This window comes from Pelodiscus sinensis, chromosome 8 (assembly GCF_049634645.1).
Source record: "Pelodiscus sinensis isolate JC-2024 chromosome 8, ASM4963464v1, whole genome shotgun sequence".
In the NCBI taxonomy this organism is placed as follows: domain Eukaryota; kingdom Metazoa; phylum Chordata; order Testudines; family Trionychidae; genus Pelodiscus; species Pelodiscus sinensis.
This window is the reverse complement of record NC_134718.1, coordinates 13,802,009-13,824,787: the sequence shown is the minus strand read 5'-3', so window position 1 is coordinate 13,824,787 and position 22,779 is coordinate 13,802,009. Positions and strand designations below refer to the sequence as shown.

At 43.2% G+C, this 22,779-nt stretch overlaps 1 long non-coding RNA gene across 1 annotated transcript in view; it reads right to left on the bottom strand.

Annotated features, from left to right (window-relative positions):
* The window catches only part of LOC142830374 (uncharacterized), a 69,088-nt gene extending 47,642 nt beyond the window's left edge, over positions 1 to 21,446 (bottom strand). Inside the window, exons 1-2 of the long non-coding RNA XR_012905561.1 lie at positions 21,316 to 21,446; positions 1,322 to 1,457 (exon numbers count right to left, since the gene is read on the bottom strand). This is a non-coding gene — a long non-coding RNA (uncharacterized LOC142830374). The remainder of the gene's footprint in view (positions 1 to 1,321; positions 1,458 to 21,315) is intronic.
* Between the last annotated feature and the right edge of the window lie 1,333 nt (positions 21,447 to 22,779).

Genomic DNA, 22,779 nt, shown 5'->3' with positions numbered 1-22,779 from the left:
TTCAGTACAAACACAGCACTGGGCTGGTGTAGATTACATGTAAATCAATGTTAATAACACAAGGAGATAGGATTTTAAGTGAGTCCAGGTATGAAGGATTGAGTTAGAAATGGTTACAAGCAAATATAAGCAAAAAATGCTTTCCAGAGGCTAGGATTTAATTAAATTACAGTTGTGGTGCAAGGTTAGATGTTTAGCAAGATGGCTAGTCAACTGCTCTATTCAAAATCTCCCCAAAAGAGTCAAGTGCTCAGCCCCTGTCATATGGTTCACACAATGTTGGTGGTGCTTTTGCTTTTAGCTCTGGTCAGATGTTGTGCCCGCCTCTAGCAATTTCTCTCCCATTATTGTCTCACCTTGAGGACAGCTGTTGGTCCAGGAATCCCAAACCTCACCCTTTCTAGGAGTATGGAGCCACCCCCTCCTCTTGCCCAGGTGCCTACGCAAGTGGTCGGCTCCTCTGGGTCTAGCCCTTTGTTACTTAACAACTTCAAATATTTACTTAAATCTATTAAGTCTCTTACATTAGCAATTCCAATTCCACAGATTGTTCCTAATGCATGTCAAACTAGGGCAAACCCAATAATTCCAATATATCATCATGAAAAATATATATAATTTTTCATTGCTGAGGAAGGGGGAAGATACTGTCAGAGACACTGTTATCCCTTCTTTGATGGGGTGGGAAATTTGAGGTGGAATGAAGAAGGGGACCCTCCCCTCCCTTCAAAATAGTAGCCATGGTGTTCCACTCCTGGGAAAGAGAGGTTGATTGACCTTTACGTAGAAAGAGGCGGGTGGGGAAGCCCCATTTTTTCTTCTACCCTGATACTATTGTTACAACCCTAAAACTCCACAGCCAGAGGCTACTTCCACTTCGTATTTCTCTGAATGGGGAGTCCTCATTTCAACAACAATACAGTGGGAGAATCAGTTCTGAGGGAGCGTCGCCACCCAAGCCAGGGAATAGGAGAGAAAAGGGAATTAAAAAGCTAGCTACGTATGGAGCACAACATTAAAAAGACGGCCTCAGGTCACTGGCCCCTTACTTACACATAGAGCCGGATGAAATATTTTCTGCAAATAATTTGTCTTCATGATGAATGACTATGATGAAGACAACTTGGGCTACAGCCTGATGACACTCATCTAGGATGTGGGAGACCCAAGTTTTAAGTCCCTCCCACAATGACTATTTATTTATACAAAGGGTAACAGCCTCTATATGGAAGTGTGAGAAAACCCCACACTAATACCCCCAGAGCCCAGTGGCTCTGCAGTGAGACACATCCAAATTCAACTGTGAAAGGCAAACACTAACCTTAGGGTCACCCACATCCCAGGAGAGTGCCCTTGCCACTGGGCTAACGCTCATAAGGGAAGTTCTGTTGCCATAACCGTCTCTTGCTCCTCCTCCTTCAGCCGTTTGATGAACTTACTTCTCCTTTCCTTTGATTCTGTCAAAAACAAACAAACAATAAAATCTGTGTGTCCAGTAAGGTTAAAGTCCATACAACATACCCCATTGCCAGCTCTGGCCACACATCTATCCTAGCGACACCATCACAGGACCTTATCACATCAGCTGTGCCACTAAAGCCTCATTCATGTGCACATCTATAAATGTGATGTATGCCATCATGTGCCAGCAGTGCCCGCCGCCATGTGCCAGCAGTGCCCGTCGAGGGAGGCATGTAGATTAGCCAGATCAGCAGAGGGAAATGAAGCCGCGATTAAAATAATCGCGGCTTCATTTAAATTTAAATGGCTGCCCCGCTCTGCCGATCAGCTGTTTGTCGGCAGATCGGGGCAGTCTGGACGCGCCGCGCCGACAAAGAAGCCTTTCTTGATCAGCACAGGTATGCCTCGTGAAACCAGGTTTACCTGTGCCGATCAAGAAAGGCTTCTTTGTCGGCGCGGCGCGTCCAGACTGCCCCGATCTGCCGACAAACAGCTGATCGGCAGAGCGGGGCAGCCATTTAAATTTAAATGAAGCCGTGATTATTTTAATCGCGGCTTCATTTCCCTCTGCCGATCTGGCTAATCTACATGCCTCCGTCGACGGAGGCATGTAGTCTAGACACACCGTAAGAATGATAACATTCACGCAGTGGGGGGAGCACTTTAAACTCCCTGGACATGCAGATTCTGTCCTATCAGTTGCCATCCATAAGCAAAAAAAGGTTCAAAACCAGACTGCAAAGTGCAACTGCAGAGCTGGAATTCATATGCAAATTTGACACCCTCAGGAGAGAGCTGAACAGAGACATGGAATGACTCTCTCATTACAATAAGCCATTTCCCCTCTATGTGCTCTCACCTACTCATCAGTGTTGGAGATGAGCGAGGTCCTCCCGGATTTAATGAGCACTCCCCTCTCTGTACCCCTGCCTTTCTTTCTCTTTAAGCATCTGGGAAAGGAAGTTCTCTTTTACAAAAGCTTATGCCCTAATGAATGCATTAGTCTTTAAGCTGCCATGTAACTGCTTGTTGTTTTTGATGACACAGACTAACATGACTACCTCTCTGAAGGGATGTAAAATCCTGTTTAATCAGTTAACCGGTTAACCACTTAAACAGCGCTGGTGAGGGGATGTTCCAGCCCAGAGTGGCAGCCCTGTCTGCCATGGCCCAATGTGCTGCTCCAGCTAAGTTGGGCCCGCGGTGCACCACTCTGGCCAGGCTGTAGCAGTCCCCTGCCTGCAGTGGACAGAGGACTGCTCTGGCATGGGCCACCGGTAAACCGTAACTGGTAAGGGTGATGCTTACCGCATAACCATTCACCTTCCTACTCTGAAACCTGTCAAACAAAATTATTTTCAGTTTGACCCCAAAGATTTTGAGCTTATTTTTCACAATTTCCAGTGACTAAGGAAAAAATCCATCTTTTTTTGTCCAGGTTTCCCACGAGGTAACTTTTCCGCTGACTTGTCCTCATTCTGATTCATGAAAGAGTCCCATCTAGTTGATGCCAACTGCCTGGGACGAGCTTACACAATGGAATACTTGTGAAAAACAACCACTGACAATAATTGGAATGGAAGGATGGGAAGCATTATTTCTCTGTGCCGGTTAATAAACCTGAATCCTTGCAGCTGACCTCCAACAAGGTGCCAGAGAACTGTACTAGTTAGACTACTGAGGTAATGTGCATACACCTGCTGTCAGTTTAAAGCTAATAGCCATGTCTCCAGCCATTTTAACAGCAGAATTGATTTCTTCCTCAGTAACATCTGAAAACAGCCAACACTCTGAACACTGGAATATGTTCAGCAAAACAAAACAGTTAAGAGTCTCATAAGAAGTTGTCGTTATCAGGCTAATAATGCTGCCGCTTTCCTTACACTGGGGGCAGTATTAGAGCTGTCCAGGCATTAATCCATATGGCACAATACTACATGGTATTACTGGTCTTCTTGAAAGAGATCGGTGTCTGTTTGAGAAGAACTGCAACTAGATAGCATCCTTCTGTTGGAGTACGCAAATAGCATAGCTTAAACTGAGTCTAAGTCAAAAAAGCGTATTTTGAAATTTGGTGCTCTATAGACAGTGCTAAATTTCAAAATAAGGCACTATTGCAACAAATCCCTTAACCCTTGTGGAACGAGGGTACAGGGATGATAGAATAGTGCATCTGTTATTTTGGGAAATAGTGGGCGCTCTTAAAGATGAGGTATTGCTATTTCAAGATACTTCTGGTATCCTAAAATAGCAACGTAGTCTTGACGTACCCTATATTTTTGTCACCCAGATGCATGAGAAATGTCATGTGTGATGAACTGAACAATCTGGATTGAGAGCTGACAATGTTGTCTTCTAGGTGGCATTGTCATACCACATTGTAGCTAATTAAGAATTAGTTACTACAGGGTTACTATAAAGAAATGGGCATCAGGTAGCAAAACTATTTTCCTCCATTGCAGTACCTCTCTCGCACCTATCCCTACTGTATCCTGCACTCTTTATATTTTGGGTATGGGAGGAGAAGACATAGATTTGGTGTAGTTTTAGTGTCCACCACGGAGTGGAATCGACGGCAGTGGTAAACTTACTGGCATTTGAATCCAGGCATTCTAGAGTGAACTCATTGGACTTATTTGGTGGCGATGTGTGAAATGAGTTTAGCTTAGTGATCTCATTCCAGTCCCCAGTGGGCAGGTGTTCATAACACAGAAGTCACTGCTACTGTCACCAATGCCTCTCACTGGTTCCCTTTTTGGCACTGTCTAAAATAAGATCAAATACCAAATGAGCAGAGGTGACGAGCTACTTTTTCACATGAGTCTTTGGGCATTTAGGTAGGGTACACTAGAGAAGCAATGTAGTGGTACCTGTTCTGTGGATTGACAGAAGAATTCTTCCTCCAAGACTGGTAATAAACACTCTATTGTCTTTGATGCAAAAATAAGAGGCTCATTAGAATACAGGACCACTCCAACATGCTGTAACATTTTAGATGATTTATAGTTTTCATTAATGATCATTAAGAGTGCCCTGGCTCACAACCTTAGTGAACTTGGCAACACTAGCTAAGCCTGGTTCCTTTATATGAAGATTTACCCAAGCTCCTCTTGAGGAATAACAGATGGAGAAACACTAACATAAATAATGCCAAGACATGTTTGCTTAAAATCAGCAATGTTTGCTTAATGATGTGCGTTGGTGGCTTCCATTCCTGCTTCTGCCTCTGACCTGCTGTGGGTTTCAATTTTCACAATCTGCAAAGTGAAGAAATGAGCCTTCCCTTTCCTTCTCAAGTATTTGGAGCAGCGTGGCTGAACAGCACTATACATCAGCTAAGTATTATCAACAGTGCACCGAAACATCACACAATTCTTTAGGACAAGCAGCAAGGAAAAATGCTGAGAGAGAGGGGAATTAAGAGAACCAGAGTGTAATAAACTGATTTGGGATTCTCCCGACACAGGGATTACAATACTCATCCAAAAGGCAGACACAGGAAGACTTAGGGTGTGTCTAGACTACAGAGTTTTGTCAACAAAAGTGGACTTTTGTCGACAAAACTATACCTGCGTCTACACTACCGCTGAGTTCTGTTGACAGAACGTCATAACATCATAACGTCGACAGAACTCAGCAGTTTTGTCGACGCTGGTAAACTTCATTTTACGAGGCATAACATCTTTTGTCGAAAGAGTTCTGCAGCTTGCTTTGTTGACAGAACTGAATGTGTCTAGACGCTCTTTGTTGACAGAAGTTTTGTCGACAGATACTGTCGACAAAACTTCTGTCGACAAAAGCCTGTAGTCTAGACATACCCCAAGATGAAAACACATCAGAAAGACGATGGAAATTCAGTTGACCACCTTTATTGCAAACAGTCAGAAGAATAGTGATATTTAATAACCAACATCTCCCTCACTAATTAACATGCATAATTTTTATTACTTTGCTTTCACTTCAGGTATGGACAGTGTTTTCTTCTATGTCAGAACTGTGGGATTTTTAAGATCACTTTCCCTTTTTAGCTGATACACCACAAGGTTAGTTATGCCCCATGCAGTCTTTCTTAGGTATTTATAAGGCCCACATCACCACAGTTTCATCTAACCCCATCACATATAGGTCTGTGCCTTGTGATTCAGATTGAGATCCAAACTTCAAAAGCTTCTGGATGGGAACTACTTCTAAAACATACTAAACCACAGGTCTACCCCATCTTTAATATGGAACGGAACTCACCCCACAGTATTTAATTCACAGATCTTAGTTCAAACCAGTATTTCTAATGCTATCATTGTTTGGTTTCCTTTGTGCTCTCCGTAGAGATGCAAAGATAATGAACTGTGTCTGCTTTAACTTATATCTGCCACCTGTCAAAAATAAATCCTTGCTTGTTTTCCATTTACACTGTTCTGTTTGTTGGTTTCTATTTCATAGTCATTAAGGAGTAAGAGTGTACAGAAAACTTGTCACAAGGGATCAGACCACTGAAATCTATTTTTCTGTCCCTGTCTACCCACGCATTTTTGAGGATTTGAGTTTTATGTTTGAGACAAGCTATTGCGAACCCACTGTGTATGTGATGGGAAGAGTTTAACACAACTTACTCATTTGTTTGGGGTTTTATTTGCTTAGTATGGTGATCTGGATGAATTTGAAACCACAAAAATCAAGGTTGCAAAAAGTTAAAAAATAGTTATCCAGGGCTACATTATCAACCAGATAATCACTGTGCTCTTGAATGAGCTTCTGCAGAGAAATGATAAAAGACAACACACCATAGGTAGCCTGTGAGTGATCCCAATTTTCACAAATTGATCCCCCATATCTGACTACTAGGGCCTCAACCATAATGGAAACCTGCACAACACCTTCAAAAGGGGAGCCGGAAAACTGACTCCATAATTCTGCTGGACACTAAAACCCCTGGACTTAGTAGAGAGGTTGGTTTTATGGTCTGTGACAACAACTTGTAACACAGCTTGTTGCCTACTCCCCTCCACTGTTCCTTAATAGCTTGACAGCTGGGGATTTAACTGACTATTTCAAGTGATCTCCTACAAATATATATGATTATTTCAAATGATCTCCTTATGAATAAACTGTCTGTTCACATCTTGTATTTAGCTTGAACACTCTGGTCCTTCCTCAAATCTGAAGAAGAGCCCTGTGAAGCTCAAAAGCGTGTCCCTTCCACTAATAAAAGATATTACCACACCCAACTTGTGTCTCTCATGTCCTGGGACCAACAGGACTACAACACGGCAAACAATAAAGTTAATCAATCAATGCAAAACCAAGTTAAATAAAACAAACTATCCTCACACATCTCTCTCTTTTCTTCTCTCTCATATTATTTATATAAGGTTGAGATTCTTTCGGTCACCTATTGGATGTAGACATCCAATTCCCATGAAATTAATGGGCATCGGCGAGCAAATGCCAGGGCAGTGATGAGAATCTCGGAAATAATAATATTGAATAATAATAATATTATTAATAATATTCACTCACAAACTAATGCTTTGTGCAGTTCAAAAACCACAGAAATAAAATCAAGTTAAATGTTGTACCCTCTGTATGCTTGACACAACATTGTTTCTTACTATGTCAAATGCATACCCGGACTAAATAGCTACAGACATAAGAAGGTATATAACTGGACATCTGCAGATTGAAATAAGTGAATCATTCCAAGAACACACTCACAGGCAGTCCTCTCACATGCAAGGCACTATGATTATGTGCATTTTACTTCAAAACCAAACACAATTTAATATACAGGGTACAGTAATGAATTCAAGGGTGCAGCTGAGAAATTCAAATGCACAAGTGAGGAAATCCAACCCTCTCTATCTCAGCCGCAGTGTGCACTTATACATTAAGTCAAAGACACATAGAAACATAGCATATTACACCTGCACAAGAGGCTCTTTGATGAACCACTGCTTTAGATCTCTGGACTTCAGTGCATTTAAAATTCTCAGTCTTCCCATGACATGCACAGGATTGTTTGGCATTAATGTAGCATCTAAGTAGCACCAACCACACCCAGGAGATGTACCACAAATAAACATCAAAGTCCCAGCATTTAGAGAGCATGTGGGGTTGGTAATTTGGAGACTGATGCTCAGTGCTCTGGTCCTAAGAGATGAAGAGGTGGAATACGCTTCTCACTGCTTCTGGTAGGAGTTAGCATTGGCTGATCTGGAAGGCTGTAAAAAAGCACCACATTCTGAAGTGTTCTGCCACAATGAACCCTGCCCATGCTGCGTATCAGTGGGAACCCTAGACACACACTGCTCGCAGCATCTGGGCCTACAATGCAGACAGCTTACAAGTGGAAGGCATCTGACCACAGCATTATGCCAATAAGGTAGCATCAGACTTCAGGAGGGATATGGCAGCATGCAGAGACATCATACAGGAGACGAAAGGGGCCACTGGAGTGAGGTGTACAGCTAGTTCGGAATAGGAAGCCTAATCCGAACTAGCTAGTCCGTGCCGCGTGTAGCCGCGCGGCACGGGGTCCAAACTAGCCGGCATTTAAAAATGGCGCCAGCCGGCATCATGCAAATGAAGCCCGGGAAATTCAAATCCCGGGCTTCATTTGCAACTCCGAATGACTACATTACCCCCCTAGTTTGAACTAGGGGGGTAGTGTAGACATACCCAGAAAATAGTATCTCCTCGCTGCAGTTAGCCATCTGGTCCAAGGTTAAAGCATAACCAAGATCATTTTGTGGTTTAGATACTATCCACTTCTGTGATCATTATATTCAGACAGCCTCATTGGATCTTGCACCATTGAAGTAAAAGAGCTCTGTCATTGACTTCAATGAGTGCAAGATCAGGCCATTTACTCCTTATGGATTTGTATGGAAGGGTTGTGCAGCCTTCACTAGAGGCAATGCTCCCAGTCCAGCTAGGCTACCACCTCCGCAAAGGAACCCAACATCTCCAGGTCTTTGACCCACATCTGATTAATTTGGGGAACTGAAATATGTTGCATGTATCAAATAACAGATTTTGTTTTTCCCCCGCCACTTAATTTGTCCAATGGTAATTCCCTGTAGGAGTTCCCCACAACTAACCTCATTGCATTGAATGTTCTAGCTGCCAAGTGTCAAGCCTCCAGTATGCTTAACCCTGAGGAAAATATACTATTCTCCTAATTGCTGAGCTGCAGCTCCTTTGAGTTAATCTGCATAGAGGAAGGGTATCACTGAGCCTGCTGTGTTTCTTTTTTTCTTATTGTTCCTTCAAGAGGCAGCAGCAAAGCTTGGCCAAACTGTCAGCCCCCATTGCCTGGTCAGACAATGAGGAATGGCTGTAGTTATTGAGAAACCAATTGTTTTGAACCGGGTTCATAAAAGTCAGCATTCCTTGCTGACATAGGCAAAGGAAGGTGGTCTCTGAAGACTTTAATGCTCACAGTATACTGCATAACTTAGCCTGGAGCTGGCCAGAAAAATATTGCTACTAAATTAAATTTGGTTGAAGCCTAATGTTTGATGGAGATGTTTCAGTTTCCATCTGGAAGATATTTTGTTTGTTTTGATCAAGAGTTTTCAGGTCGTGTCTGATAAGAAAGAAAGTGAAAGAAAGAGAGAGAGAGACTTGAAAGCTTTCCAATTTGAAAAATGAGAGAGGCCAGGTGAGTGTGGTAATATCTTTTTTTCAATGAACTTCCCAAGTTATTACCTTGTCCACCTTGTCTCCAATATTGTGGGACCAATGTGGCTACAACAAGGCTGAAACAATTTGAAAAAAAAAATCAAACACAATTCTGTTTCACAAAAATGTTTGAAAGGTTTCGTTCTGTTCCACTGTGGGGGGAAAAAACCCACCACATATGAAAACCTGGAAAGTTTCTGCAAAACAGAGTCAGATAGACAGACAGACAGACATATTCCAGTGACAAACTCTCAAATTTGGGGTAGAGTCAACAAAGTTACTGTGTCAATGACCAAGCTGAGGCATTTATTAGACATAGCCATGGTATCAGACACCTCCTCAGCAAATTATTGGAGATGCTTGTTTTTTAGTGTGGAATTCTTAGTGTTTTGCTTATTTCTTTCTTCCTCTCTTATCATGTTCATGTAGCATAAACAAATCATACCTCCCATGAGCTGAAGTGGAGGCTCAATTCACTAATGAGGATTTTGCTTTAATGCACTACCCTTTGCTCTCTGGCACTGTGATTTGAAATCCCAGCTGGATACTCAAATTCCTGATGAGACTGCAGTTATTTCTAGATCTCTGTCATACTAATGGGAGGACCTTGTTTTCAGTGCAAGCAGAAGGGTTGAAAACAGTACAAGTGTGCATCTAACAGGGTGGAAATCCAATAGAATTTCAATTATCTTTCACCTCTTGGGCCCATAAAAATCAGTACATTCATATTTATTTACTGGCAAAAATAGCCAAGTATTTCATCCTATTTTCCATATTAATAAAAACCAAAAGCCCTTCTCTATTCATTTCTGCGTAGGGAGCATTTTGCAGGCATATTGCTTCCCCAGTTAATTTCTGCAATGTGGATTTTCCTGCATTGAAGGGGGAGTGGAGCAGTACAGGTTGCCCTGGCAATTTTTCATAGCGAGGCAGTACTCCTTAGTGGACAGTTCCACTGACAGCAGAACTGGAGCCAAAGCATTACAGTAGGGCTTCAGTGAAACTAGCCCATTGAAACTACACCAGCAAGGGGCAGCCAAAGCAGAGAGAGTCAGACTGGCTATGTGCTGCAGTCCTTCCCTTGTCCTTTCCCCATGCTAATCTTCATTTCAGCTTCACTCCACCCTTCCTGTCTGCCTAAGTAAACACCATCCCATGTACATATTCACACAGACATGCAAGCACCCCCCCTTCTCCAGTTATTATGGCACTGATATGACATTTTCCACCATCACATTGTTCACTCAGCTTGTGTGATCCATCTCATTCCCCACCCTATGGGTTGGTCTAGTCTACACATTTTCGACAAGATGATCTCATTGTTGCTTTGTACTTCCCCATCTCTTATGCTTACACTGTGAGTTCCTTGGGGGCAGGGACTGTCTTTCTGTTCTGTGTTTGTACAGCACCTAGGGAAACAGGGCCTGGGCCCTGGCTTGGACTCCTAGATACTACCACACAATAAATAACATACAACAACAAGATGTAAGCAGGGTCTGAATCACTGCTTCCAATGCAGCCAGCTGGAAGGGGAAAGGGATCCTGGGTATAGTTATGCTCACTGGGTTCTTTAGCCCTGTAGGAGTACGTCTGGACTACAAGCCTCTTTCGAAAGAGATCGTCTAGACAGCCACAAGGGTTTTGAAAAAGCAAATCGCTTTTTCGAAAGAGAGCAGCCAGGGAATCTGGATGCTCTCTTTCGAAAAATCCCTGTTTGCATTCAAGAACACCTTTTTTTTCGAAAGAGCTATTTTGAAAAAAGGTGTTCTTCCTGGTAAAAGTAAGGTTTACCAATTTCAAAAAAACCTGCCACGTTCTTTCAATTTAATTTCAAAAGAACGTGACAGCAGTCTAGATGCAGGTGCAGTTTTTTCGAAAAAAGGCCACTTTTTTCGAAAAAAATTCAGTAGTCTAGACACACCCTTAAAGGTGTTCAACTGTTGTTATGTAAATACAGTTCATGCTGGATTGGGAAAGGAATCCTGAGTGTGCTTATGTAAATCCAGTTCAGTCAGTGCTATAGGCCTGATAGATAGTCAATTTTTAGAATGGCATTATGCCTACTGTAACTAATTTGGCTGTTGTGGGGTCACAAATGAGGTTAATCCTAAATGTAGGAATTGTGAAATATGACTACCAGTGCTTGCAGGAGAGACACTGTCATTAAAGAATCTCAGATGGACAAGTCTTTCCTGTCCAGACTCAAGTGGATTGGATTGGGGTAGGGGGAAGCAGAGCTCTGAACCAGCAGGCTATATGCTGTTCATATAGAAACAGTTCAACCTGTTTCTCCCCCCTTCCCCTCCATTCTAATGATAGAACTAAAACAGACTCCATAAGGAGTCCCTTTATTTTTTGCTGGCCTGCACTGTGGGTTATGAGCTGAAGTCACTGAGAAGCTGGAATCACAGAGAGTTGAAATCATTAGGTTTGGCCCAGATCCAAACCTATTGGCAGCAGGCAGGCAGCAGAGTGGCTGGTTGGAGTAAGCGGCCAGCAGGCAGTTGGCAGGAGTGGCAGCAGGAGGCCAGCAGGAAGGCTGGTAGGAGTAAGTGGCTGGCAGGCAGCTGGTGGGAGTGGAGCAGGCAACCAGCAGGGCCGCTGACAAAAGCAAGCAGCAAGCAGCCGGTGGGAGTGGCAGCAGGCATCCAGCAGGGCGGTTGGCAGGAGCAAGCGGCTGGCAGGAGGCTGGTGAGAGCGGCAGTAGGTGGTCAGCAGGAGCGGCTGGCAGGAGCAGCAGTGAGTGGCCAATGAAGTGGGTGAGATACCTCTTACCCCACTCCCCAAGGATGGGAGGTGAGGTCTGAAAATCACCTCTGAGCTCTGGTCTGCCCTGACCAAGGGCAGCCACTGTGAGTGGGGTATAGAGAGAGGTTGGGCATGTGAATGGGATCCTTACATTGCTGGGCTTAAGAGCCTGAGAGGCAAAGGACATTGCTCAATCTACTTGAGTGGGGATGTTCACTCGTGGTTTGGTTATGAACTCTGTCTGTGGTATTTTCCCAAGTTAGTGCCATTTTACTTATTTCCCTCTTTCATTAAAAGTTTCCTTTTTATGCTCAGATTCTGTGCTTGCAAGTGGGGAAGTACTTCCTCTCAGAGGTGCCCAGGGATGTTGTGTGAATTTCTCAGGTTACTGGGTGTGGGTTTGAGCCAGTTCTGTGTGGTAGGGATAAAAATGAACCCATAGATATTGAATCCGGACCTGGCTGCTCCTGGCGCTACCTGGCAGAAGGGTTACACACATAACATAAGAGACAATAATAAAACCTAATATATTCTGCCCATTTACATTTGGGTTAATAACTTGCACTGAGCTGTACTTTAAACATATACTAGCTATAATCTATGCAGTGACTCCTTAGAAGTCTGGAAATTAAGTCTTTATACATTTATTAGATTTGCTTCAGTTTGAAAATACACCTTGGAAGTCTGGCTGTTCTTATAATACATTGTTTCTGCCCACTGTACCAAGTAAAATCATCATCCCTGAGTACCAAAAAGGCCTAAAATAAGCTGTCACAGGAGGGTAAGAATTGCTCAGACTGAGTATTTATAATTGTTCTACATATAGGGCAGATTGTAAAGGATATGGCTAAACGCAACTTTCAGTGGTAGGTAGTTTTCAATCAGAGAATTGATAGCCAACATTCTTTTTCATTGTTGTACATAATTCCAAATGGGTTTAAAACATTTATCTTTCCCACTCTTATGCCATTAGTCTAGTGACATGCTATATAGTTACAAGATCAAATTTGCCTCTCTCTATTTAAAGACATAGCTGTACTTGACTGCAGCTCCTGACGTACGTCTCACTCTACAGCAAGTAAGGACACAGTGAGAGCAGCCTGTACGTTACATTATTGGATGAAAAATTAACTACAGTAAAGAAGAGTTATGAACTGACCAGTCAGCCACACACCCCACTTGGCGTCAGAAGTACTCAATCAAGCAGTTACAGAGATGGAAAAAAAGCAATACATTAAACTATGTGTTAAACGTAAACTATGAAAAAAGGGAAGCAACATTTTTTTCTGCATAGTAAAGTTTCAAAGCTGTATTAAGTCAATGTTCAGTTGTAAACTTTTGAAAGAACCATGTCATTTTCTTCAGAATTAGAGTCTCCCTTCACGAAGTGTTCATAACTCTGAGGTTGTACTGCCATATTTTTGTTTCATTACAGAATCATGCCTAAAAAAAGCACCGAGGCTAGATTACTGGAGCTGCAGAAAGAGCACAGCGAACATAGGTCTAAAGAGGGCGGCTATTGCAATTCATAATTCAGGTTGAACCTCTCTGGTCCAGGACACTCTGGTCCGGCAACATAGTGGTCCAGCAGGACAAGAGAGCCCCAGCGGCTGTCTGCTGGGAATCCAGCAGCTGGCAGTCCCAAGGGCAGGGAGTGGAACCTGACAGGTGGGACAAGGGTCCAAGAGTGCAGCCCAGCAGCCGAGCCAGCCAGCAGGCCAGGGCTGGTGGCCAGGAGGGGAGCTGGCAGGAGCTTCTCAGAGAGCCCTGAAATCTTTGGTCTGGCAAACTCCCTTGTTCAGGACCAGTCAGACCCTAAGGGTGCCAGACCAGGGAGGTCCAACCTGTGCCAGAGCTGGTGTCTTGTCAGCGTCCTATATCCAGGTGATAAATTACACTGGTAATTTATCTATATAATCTAGTGGCAGCCTCAGTGCTGCTGTGATGAGAGCAGGAGGGGAGGCAGAACCAGCCATGATCCAGCTGCAGTGATCCTTGTTTGTCCCCTCTCCCGCTGCAGTGGCCCCGATCCAGGCCCAGGCCCTCATCCGACCATGGCTGCCCAGCTGTAGTGGCTTGGCCTAGTAAGATATCCCTAACTTGAACTCAGGTGCCCCCCGCACTCTACCCCACAGTCTCAACCATCTGCCCTGCCTCCTGCACCCTTCCACGCCCTAACCACATATCCTAAATCCCTCCTACACCCTAATCCTGACTCCTGCACCCCCAAGTCCCTAGCTCCTGCCCTAACTCCTGCACCCCCACACTCAAACCCTCTGCCCTGAGCCCCTTATACACCTCTGACTCTTGCACCCCTCCCCACATCCCTAGGTCCTGCCCTAACTCCTGCACCATCACCCTCTCCCCCCCAAGCCTCTGTCATGAACTCCCCACACTAAAATTTCTTACAAGTACTGTTGTATCACAGCCAACCCCTGCTCTAAGACCTTCTTCAAGGGGAGACAGATTGTGATAGGACAGTACCTGTAAGAAATTTAATTACCTCCACCCCTGAATTCCCAACCTTCCAATGTGATTCAACATGAACAGGCAAGGTAACTTCACGGTGTCCCTTCCTGTCCAGCATACAGAACAGACTCTACTATGGTATTATCCAAGATTTTCTAAAGCAACATAAGACTTATTTTGAGACCTTGCTTTGATAACTACATTTTAAGGGGGTGGAGGATTTCTTCTTCTAGGACAATCAGCAGACCTACATCTTGCCTCAGAGACATTCAGCCTTTTAGGTTCCCAAGTTAAATACTGATGTGCCTGAGATAGTTAACAAGGTAAATCACCAGGTATAAATAGGTCCAAACCCTCAATAACGTCAAACTCTGAGTCTGGATGTCTGAAAGCCAAACCCTTATCAGAATCTAAATATTGCTGCTTGGGGTCATTCCTAATTAAAGTCTGCCTTTCTCTGAGCAATGAAACCTTAAGTTACTTGCAGATGTGTATTCTTGATCTTTCAGCTGTAAGCAGTAAGCATTTTAGCCAAGGAGCGGTAGTGAGAACCTGAATTCTATTCTAATTTGAAGATTTGCTCTGTGACCTTCAGCAACTCACTGAACCTGCTGCACTTCAGTTTATCCATCCATAAAGCATATCATTAGTTCTGGGCAGGGGGAAGGGAGAAACCACATAAACATTGTATAATAGCATTCAAAATAGAACTATTCCATTTTATGTCTCCAAACTTCCACTTGCATATGAAATCCCAGACAGGGGGTAATACATTTGCACTTCTGTACATGCTCAGAAAAAATGCTCAGTGGAAGTGGGACAGAAGCCAATCTTGATATCTTTTTTTAGAAAAGCCACGGGGAAAGGCAGAGAAAATAAGAAAAGCAGAAGTTGTCCATGTTGCTTCATATGCTTTTATCGGGATCTTCTCTCTCAGTCCAAACTCTTGGATCAGATGCCCATCAAACAAGTTCAACGAGATAGAACACGAGGGCACAGATTCTTTAATATTCTAAGGCTACTTTGTGTTATCTACATGGCTCTAAATGGCCTTCACACTTGAGCTGGTTGGGAATTTTCCAACTAAATATTTTTCTGACAGAAAATACCAGTTTTTTATACCAAAACTATTTGAGGGAAAAGGCTGGCTTTTACTCAATTTCCCTTTGATGGAGTTCTCAGGGGGCAAGCCAGATTGTGGGACCCTTCTCCCTCTGTGATGCTATTTCCAAGATTTAAGCCTCTGAGAGCCGCTGCACTTACACTGACAGGCACACACCCAACTGAGGTACATGAACGATCTCCCAGCCACTCATGAACCAAAACCAAAGAGGCTCCAACCCATTCCTCCTAGATCCTCAGCCTTACATCCCAGAACTACACTGTCTTGTATTGGTCAGAAGCCTGACTGGTGTAAGTTCATTACCCAGTTGCCTCCTTCTTCAGTACAGAGAGGACACATACTAGTCCTAGGAAACTGCGCTGAGATTTCCCTAGCATGTCAACCAAAATAGATTCATGAAGTACAGAAAGACAGATTTTAAGTGAGCATAAGTAGCAAGTGTAGCTATCAAAACAGGTTACCTAAGAAACAAATATAAATGTGCAGTCTGAGTTCTATAGACTAGACAGGATTTAAATCAAGCAGTGTTCACCCAGATAGATGGCACAAACAGGTCACAGCTCTTTACTACATTGGCTAGAACTACCTTCCAGCCCAGGACCACCCTACTCCAGGTTCAAAGTCTTTGTCCTACAGACGTATTTCCAAGTGTTGAGTTGTGGGGAGAATGAGGCCAAGTCATGATGTCACTTCCCCTCTTTTATAGTTTCTTCCAGCTTACTGTAAAGATTTTTTACTACTGCTTCCGCTGAGCTGTCTCCATTGTATATGTGTGTTTACTGAGAAGTCTTGATTGTATAATGTTCCTGAGATAGTGGTTTCCCTTTAATGGACCATCAACATGTCTCGCTACACCCCTGTTGTACCTGAAAGACTGAATGCTAAGTTTTTTCCAGGATAGGGTCAGGCAAAGAAGATCCTTGCAGCAACAAGAAGGGATTTCAAATAAGACTTAGGCGCCTAAGGGCCTAAGTCACTTTTGAAAATGGGACTTACTATGTGTCTATTCTTTAAGTATGGGGCAGGCTGAATCTCTCCATCTGTCCTTAGAATTGTGTGCCCAGAGGGCCCAATGAATGTCCAGAAAATATAACCTTCCCTAGATGCCATCAGACCTTCGAAAAACATCCAAAATGTCCAACAATATGGTAGCTTCAAGTTCCAGTGGTACACTGTTTTCTTTCTGGGGCAAAGAGCTATTGGCCTGATATTCTGACTAGTGTTTGTGGTGGTTGACAGGCCTGTTCCCCCATCAGCCATTATTTGGAAGCAGCTCTTTGCTCCTATGTAGGCCAAAACAAACGAGTCAGTATGGATTTTAATATCTCATTGAGAACATGGGGCAGAGTCAGGCCATCAGGGAATCTGAAAGAATACAATAAGGCTTCATCCCTGTCAATCCACTTCCAACAATGGAAAAAAGTACCACAAGAAGTCACACACACACACACACACACACACACACACACACACACACACACACTATGGAAACTTTAAAGCCGTGAATGTAACATTTATTTCCACCATCAATTATTTGAATTCTGTGGGATTGCTAAGATCTTTTAGAGCCTCCAATTTTGTCATGAATATTTCACACAGCCCTAGGAACAACAACACTTAAATACGTCACAGGGGTGTTGTGAGCCTTAATTAATGTTTATAAATCACTAAGTTCCTGGGATGAAAGGTGCTACAGAAGAAGCGAGTGTTATTGTTAAAGCTAATAAGGCCAGAGTCTCAGCTGGTGTTAATTGGCATTGCTCCACTGACGACAATGTATACCAAGGAAGAATCTGCCCCATAAGAATCAAATGCATGTTTACAAAACCACTAATATTATTATTTTATGAGGACTTTTGCAAGAGAAAAAGGCAGTTTATAAGCATACTTCATTTGGTAGTCATCATAAGAGTTTTTAAATAATCTGAACTGTTACCTTATTTCTGATATACACATATACCAAAGAAAGACTATTTCGTGTTTTGAAATTTAGGAAAGTACCCAACAGCCCAGAACACCATAATGTTCTATGTGTATTGATAGAGACAGATCTTTCTTGGTTTCTTACATGGAAGCAATCAGGTATCACAGTGACAGCTGTCGTATAAAATGGATTAAATTGGAAACGAGGGGTCAGACCCTTGGCTAATATAAATTGGCAGAGATTTTGGGCTGAGATGATTGGGTTAGATAGATCTAGGTGCTCTATTGATGTCCACAAAGCAGCTGGAATGTTAAAATAAAAGATATTTTCACATCTATATGGGTTTGTTTACGAGAAATTTTCAGTGCTCCATGAAGAGTACAATATTGCACTGCAATTCCTCTGCTCTGTGACTCATGCTTGCAGGTGCAAATGGTTACCACGGTGACACAGACTTACTGTGTACACGTCTCAGAATTATGTGCAATTTTTTGCCACTTCAAGCAACAAGCTTCTGAGCTACAAGCTAAAAATTCCTTCTCTCAGGCCTCAAGGCAACTAACCTGTAAAACATCTGAGGAAGTGGATCTGGCCCACGATAGCTCATCACCTAATAAACCATCTTGTTAGTCTTTAAAGTGCTACATTGTCCTGTTTTTTGTTTCGTAAAACATTAACTGAGGTGAGCTTGCACTAAGAATGAAACATCAGCATCCTTTCAATGCCCTGGCAGTGCTTCTGATGAGGGATGAGAGAAGTCAGAGGCAGTCAATGTTTGGCATTAAGATTGTGTTCTGAGGTCAAATCAACATTCAAAAAAAGTTAAGTTTTATGAAGAATAGAACAGAAGCAGTTTATGATGTAATCTTTAATGAGCAATTTTTGCCATGACAATTATTGTAGTGTCTAACAAATAATCTCGAAGTATTCATAAGTGGACGGAAACACAATATTCTAAAAAAGCTGTATTTTATAATAATTAGTTTGGGAGAATAAAAAAAAGAAAAAAAGAAAAATGAAACCCAAAATATTGATCCTTGCACACCAAATAAAAAGGAAAAAAGGAACCAAAGCCTCTTCTGCCTATGTAACTTGCTGCCAAGTGCCTTGAAGACACCGTCTTTCTCACCAGTAACAACAGGTGGAAACCAAATTGCAATCAACCTTCATTTTTCACTGTAGTTGCTGTCACTAAAGCACAGCTGCTGCACTAGGTTCTTTCCAGAACCACTGACATTACAGCTTTCATCACGTGCACTCTCTTAACAAGACTTGTCATCTGAAGAAGTGGGTTGTGTCCATGAAAGCTTATGATACCATCTACATGTTTTCTTAGTCTCTGAGGTGTTACAGGACTATTTGCTGTTTTTAAAGTTTTTTTTAACAAGATCGGTAAGCATAATGTCACTATTAATAAAACCTACCTTGAAAAGATCTAGAACACCACTACATTTCAAAAAGAATCATCACTAAATATAAATATAGATGATTATTTCACTTTGGATCTTCCAGCCATAGATGCCAACGTGCTTTTTTAGGAAGATGAATGAATTATGCTTCACAGCACCCAAAGTATCAACGCCTTCATTTTGTAAATGGGGAAACAAACACTTCAAAAGTAAGTGTATTGCTTATCAACACAGAGTGAGTCAATTGCAGCACAGGGAATATAATTTAGTATTTTTGAATTCAAGCTCCGCACTCTACCCAGAAATTAGACACAAATGTTTAACAATAAAGATGATCAACCATTGGAAGAAACTACCAAAAAAAGGAATGGATTCTCAATCTCATGATGATTTCAGATAATGACTGGGGGTATGTCTACACTACTGTGTTATAACTTATTTTGAATTAACTATTTTGAAATAATGCGTCTACACACAAAATGCATTTCGAAATAGCTTTTTGCTATATCGAAATAGCACATCCACACTGAGTGGACATTGAATCATATTTAAGGCCCACCGGAAGCAGGTCTGGAAGGGCATCAGGTCAGGAGTTACTTTGTGTGGCTGCTGCCTGAGGCTATCTCAGGCCTGTGCTTAAAGGGACAGCCCCCTCCTCCCCCCCGGACAGCCAATTCTCAGCTTTCCCTGCTTGCTTGCCTACTTTGATGGGGGACAGCAAAGCATTTTGCTCTGGTTGATCTTACTCAGGACACCACAGCACTCTGCAGCATGGAGCCAGAGCTGCCCCTGGGCACTCTGGTACTTCTCATGGATGCGTTGCTGAAAGCCTGACTGCACTTTCTGCAGGCTGCCATCTGGGAGGTCTATCAAGGGGCTGTCAGTATCCAGGAGGCCATGCGGGAGAGCTTCCACCCTGAGGAGCACTAAGAACCTTCTTGGTGTGCCCCACTGGGGACTTGTGCCTCATTCCTCCCTCACGTCTTTCCACTTACCCCTCCCTAACCCCCCTTCCTGATGTCAAATACAATACATGTATTTTCATGAACACAAACTCTCTTTATTTAACAAAACTGGGGGGGGGGGGATGAAACTATGGTGAGACTGGGGAAAGGAGGCGGGAGAAGAGAGGGTGGGAGAGGGGAGGGGAAAACCTGGGAGGAGGGAGCTGGAAGGGGGAAGCAAGGGGAATAAGGGGCAGGAGAAGCTCAGGGCTCAGGGTTGGGGGTCTTGCCGGACCAACTTGATTGTCATACAAACCTGCTCCTAGGTTCGCATGTCGCCTTTGGTGGCCAGGCTGGCAGCTATCCTGCCATAGATGGCTGCGTTCCTCCATCTAGTGAGGAGATCACGGATGTTGGGGGCATCCCCCCCAAACCTAAATAAGGTCCATGATCTCCACCCAGAAATAGGAAGGCGCCCACATTCTCTGGGCCCTGGCAGGCTCCTGGGAGCTGGCAGACTGCTCGTGGCGAGCGGTGGAGGGCTGGCTGCCAGTGGCTTGCTGGCTCATGTTTTGGGGCCACTGGGTCAGGGCAATGACTGCTGGCTCTGGGCTAGCAGGCTTGGAGCTGGCACAAGCACTGTGGCCAGCGTCAACCCCTATAAGGGCTCTGGGGAATGAGGAGGGAGAGGAGTATTCTTGGTTGAGGCTGGAGTAGCCACCAGGGCACTCTGGGAAGGCTGATGGCCCCCTATTTCGATATAAGTGTCTAAACAGCACTTATTTTGAAATAGCTGTTTCAAATTTGGCATTATTCCTCGTGGAATGAGGTTTACCAAATTCGAAATAAGTGCTCCATTATTTCGAATTAATTTTGAATGATTTCAAAATGGGTTGTGCCTACGAAAGCTCATGTTACTAGCTACATGTTTTGTTAGTCTTTAAGATGCTATTAGACTATTTGTTGCTTTTTAAGGTTTTTTTGTAACAGACTAACATGGCTACCCCTCTGAATTTATTGAAAATATTATTAAGTGCAGAGGTTCTTGCAACAAAATTTTTGAGGGCATTACAATTGAGGCCAAACTTTTGCTGGTGGCTGCACTGTCACTTTTTTGCCTATTTTTATTTTTTTCCCTAAAGTTAAGAACATAAGAACATAAGTTAATACATATCCAAATAATTGTAATTTATTTATGTAGGGTTTTTTTGAGGTTTTTTTTTTTTTGCAGACTCAATAAGAAAAATTATGCACAGTTATCTCTGAGCTTCTATATTCTGTTAGTCACTCTAAAAAAATAAAGTGCTTTGCACATTCTTGTCTTTTTTATGGCTTCTTTTGCTTTTTTGGTATAGGGGGTTGCCTGTACAACAATTCTGAAGGAAATTTAAAAATGCTTTGAAATAATAGAATTTTAATAATAATCATCATCAGCGAATAGTTCAACATTTTTCATTTCAGAAACAGTCAAAAATCAATCCAACCCAGTAACAACAACAAACACAATACCACCACATCGTATGTTAGAACTGTGATATTAAAAGTTCAGGGTCTTACCACATCTATTGAGTGGATCAGATGATATGTAAAAACTCAGCAGCTCTTTCAAAAGAAAATCTGAAGGATCTCAGTTCTCCTGTGAAATTAGAAGAGAAGCTTCAAGGTTTGCATGAGGGAGGCAGTTTCGGGACTTATTTTTCAGGAAATGAAGTGCACTGAGCAGTAAGAGAAAACAGGGACAAGAAAAGGAAAGCAAACAGGTACACATTACTCCAGAATCCCTGTACTTGAACAGCAGGATGACAGAAGTATGTTTTCATTCTTGAATGATTGGGCATTCAATCCTTAAAAACAAAGTGTCAAAGGAAGGTAATCTCTCTTGCAGTCTTTTTGTTTGCAGCCAAAAAAGCTAAACCTGATTTGTTGAATGGTCCAGTTATAATGGTATATTATGAAACATTTTCCCTTAATGAAAATATTTTCAAGATCCTCCGAGAGGGGACACTCAGGCATTCAATTATAACTAACCCACCTTTTTGCTTCACCTTCTCATCCTGACAGCTGAGAAACTGACTAAGCTTTTGAGAAACTGAAAAGAATAATTTCTTTGCTAGGTGTTGGACTATGTCAGTGACTGCCAATCTAAATGTATTTATGATTTCAATGCTATCAAATGTTGTTAGCTGAGGTTTCTGAAGCTCCAAGATCAAGGAAGCAAGTAAAAATGTTTTCAAAAAGAGCAACTGTATATTTTTAGATTTTGTAGTTTTGGGGACCGTTATGGTGAAACTTCACATCATCAAGGAGCAGTTCCCAGAGCTCACACAGCCTCTGTACACTAGCCTCAGAAGTGTTAGTCTGTAACTAAAAAAATCGTAAAAACACAACAATGGTCCTTGTGATGGGGCGAGCCCATCCCCTCCTGAAGGCGAGAATGCATAGGTGGCTCCGGTGATAGGAGACGAGCCACATGGCAACGTCTGGCACTGTTGTGCATGCTCCGGCGGCCCTGCAGATAGTTTAAAAGCCAGGCCAGCACAGTTGAGGTGGGGGGAGGAGCACGTCAAGGCTGCGGCATAGAGACGAGTGAGGGGAGGTGCAGCGGCGGAAGGCTGGAGGAAGCCAGGGGTGGCACAGGATGGTGGGGAGGGCCGCTCATTGGCTGGCAGCCCCAGGAGGGGACCACCAAAGATTCTGGGCAGGGAGCATCCCAGGCGAACATACACGGGGCTAGCTCCAACCCCTGCAGAGCCGGGTGAGCAGACCTGGGAGGGCGGGTGTGGAGGCTCCCTGGGAGAGGAGCCAAAGTCCAGCTTCAGGACATCAGGACTCCCCTGGGAGCCACAGAAACCTGTGACCCAAGGACCATTGCCCCAGCAAAGATGACGCCAGACTTGGTGGGTAAGCGCCCTGATGAAGCTGGCAAGTGTCGGGCATCAGAGGAGCATTTAGGCCTACTAAGAAGTATCCCAGGATGGGGAGCTGTGGAGAATATCCCAAAAAGGGGTGGTGAGTTGCCGA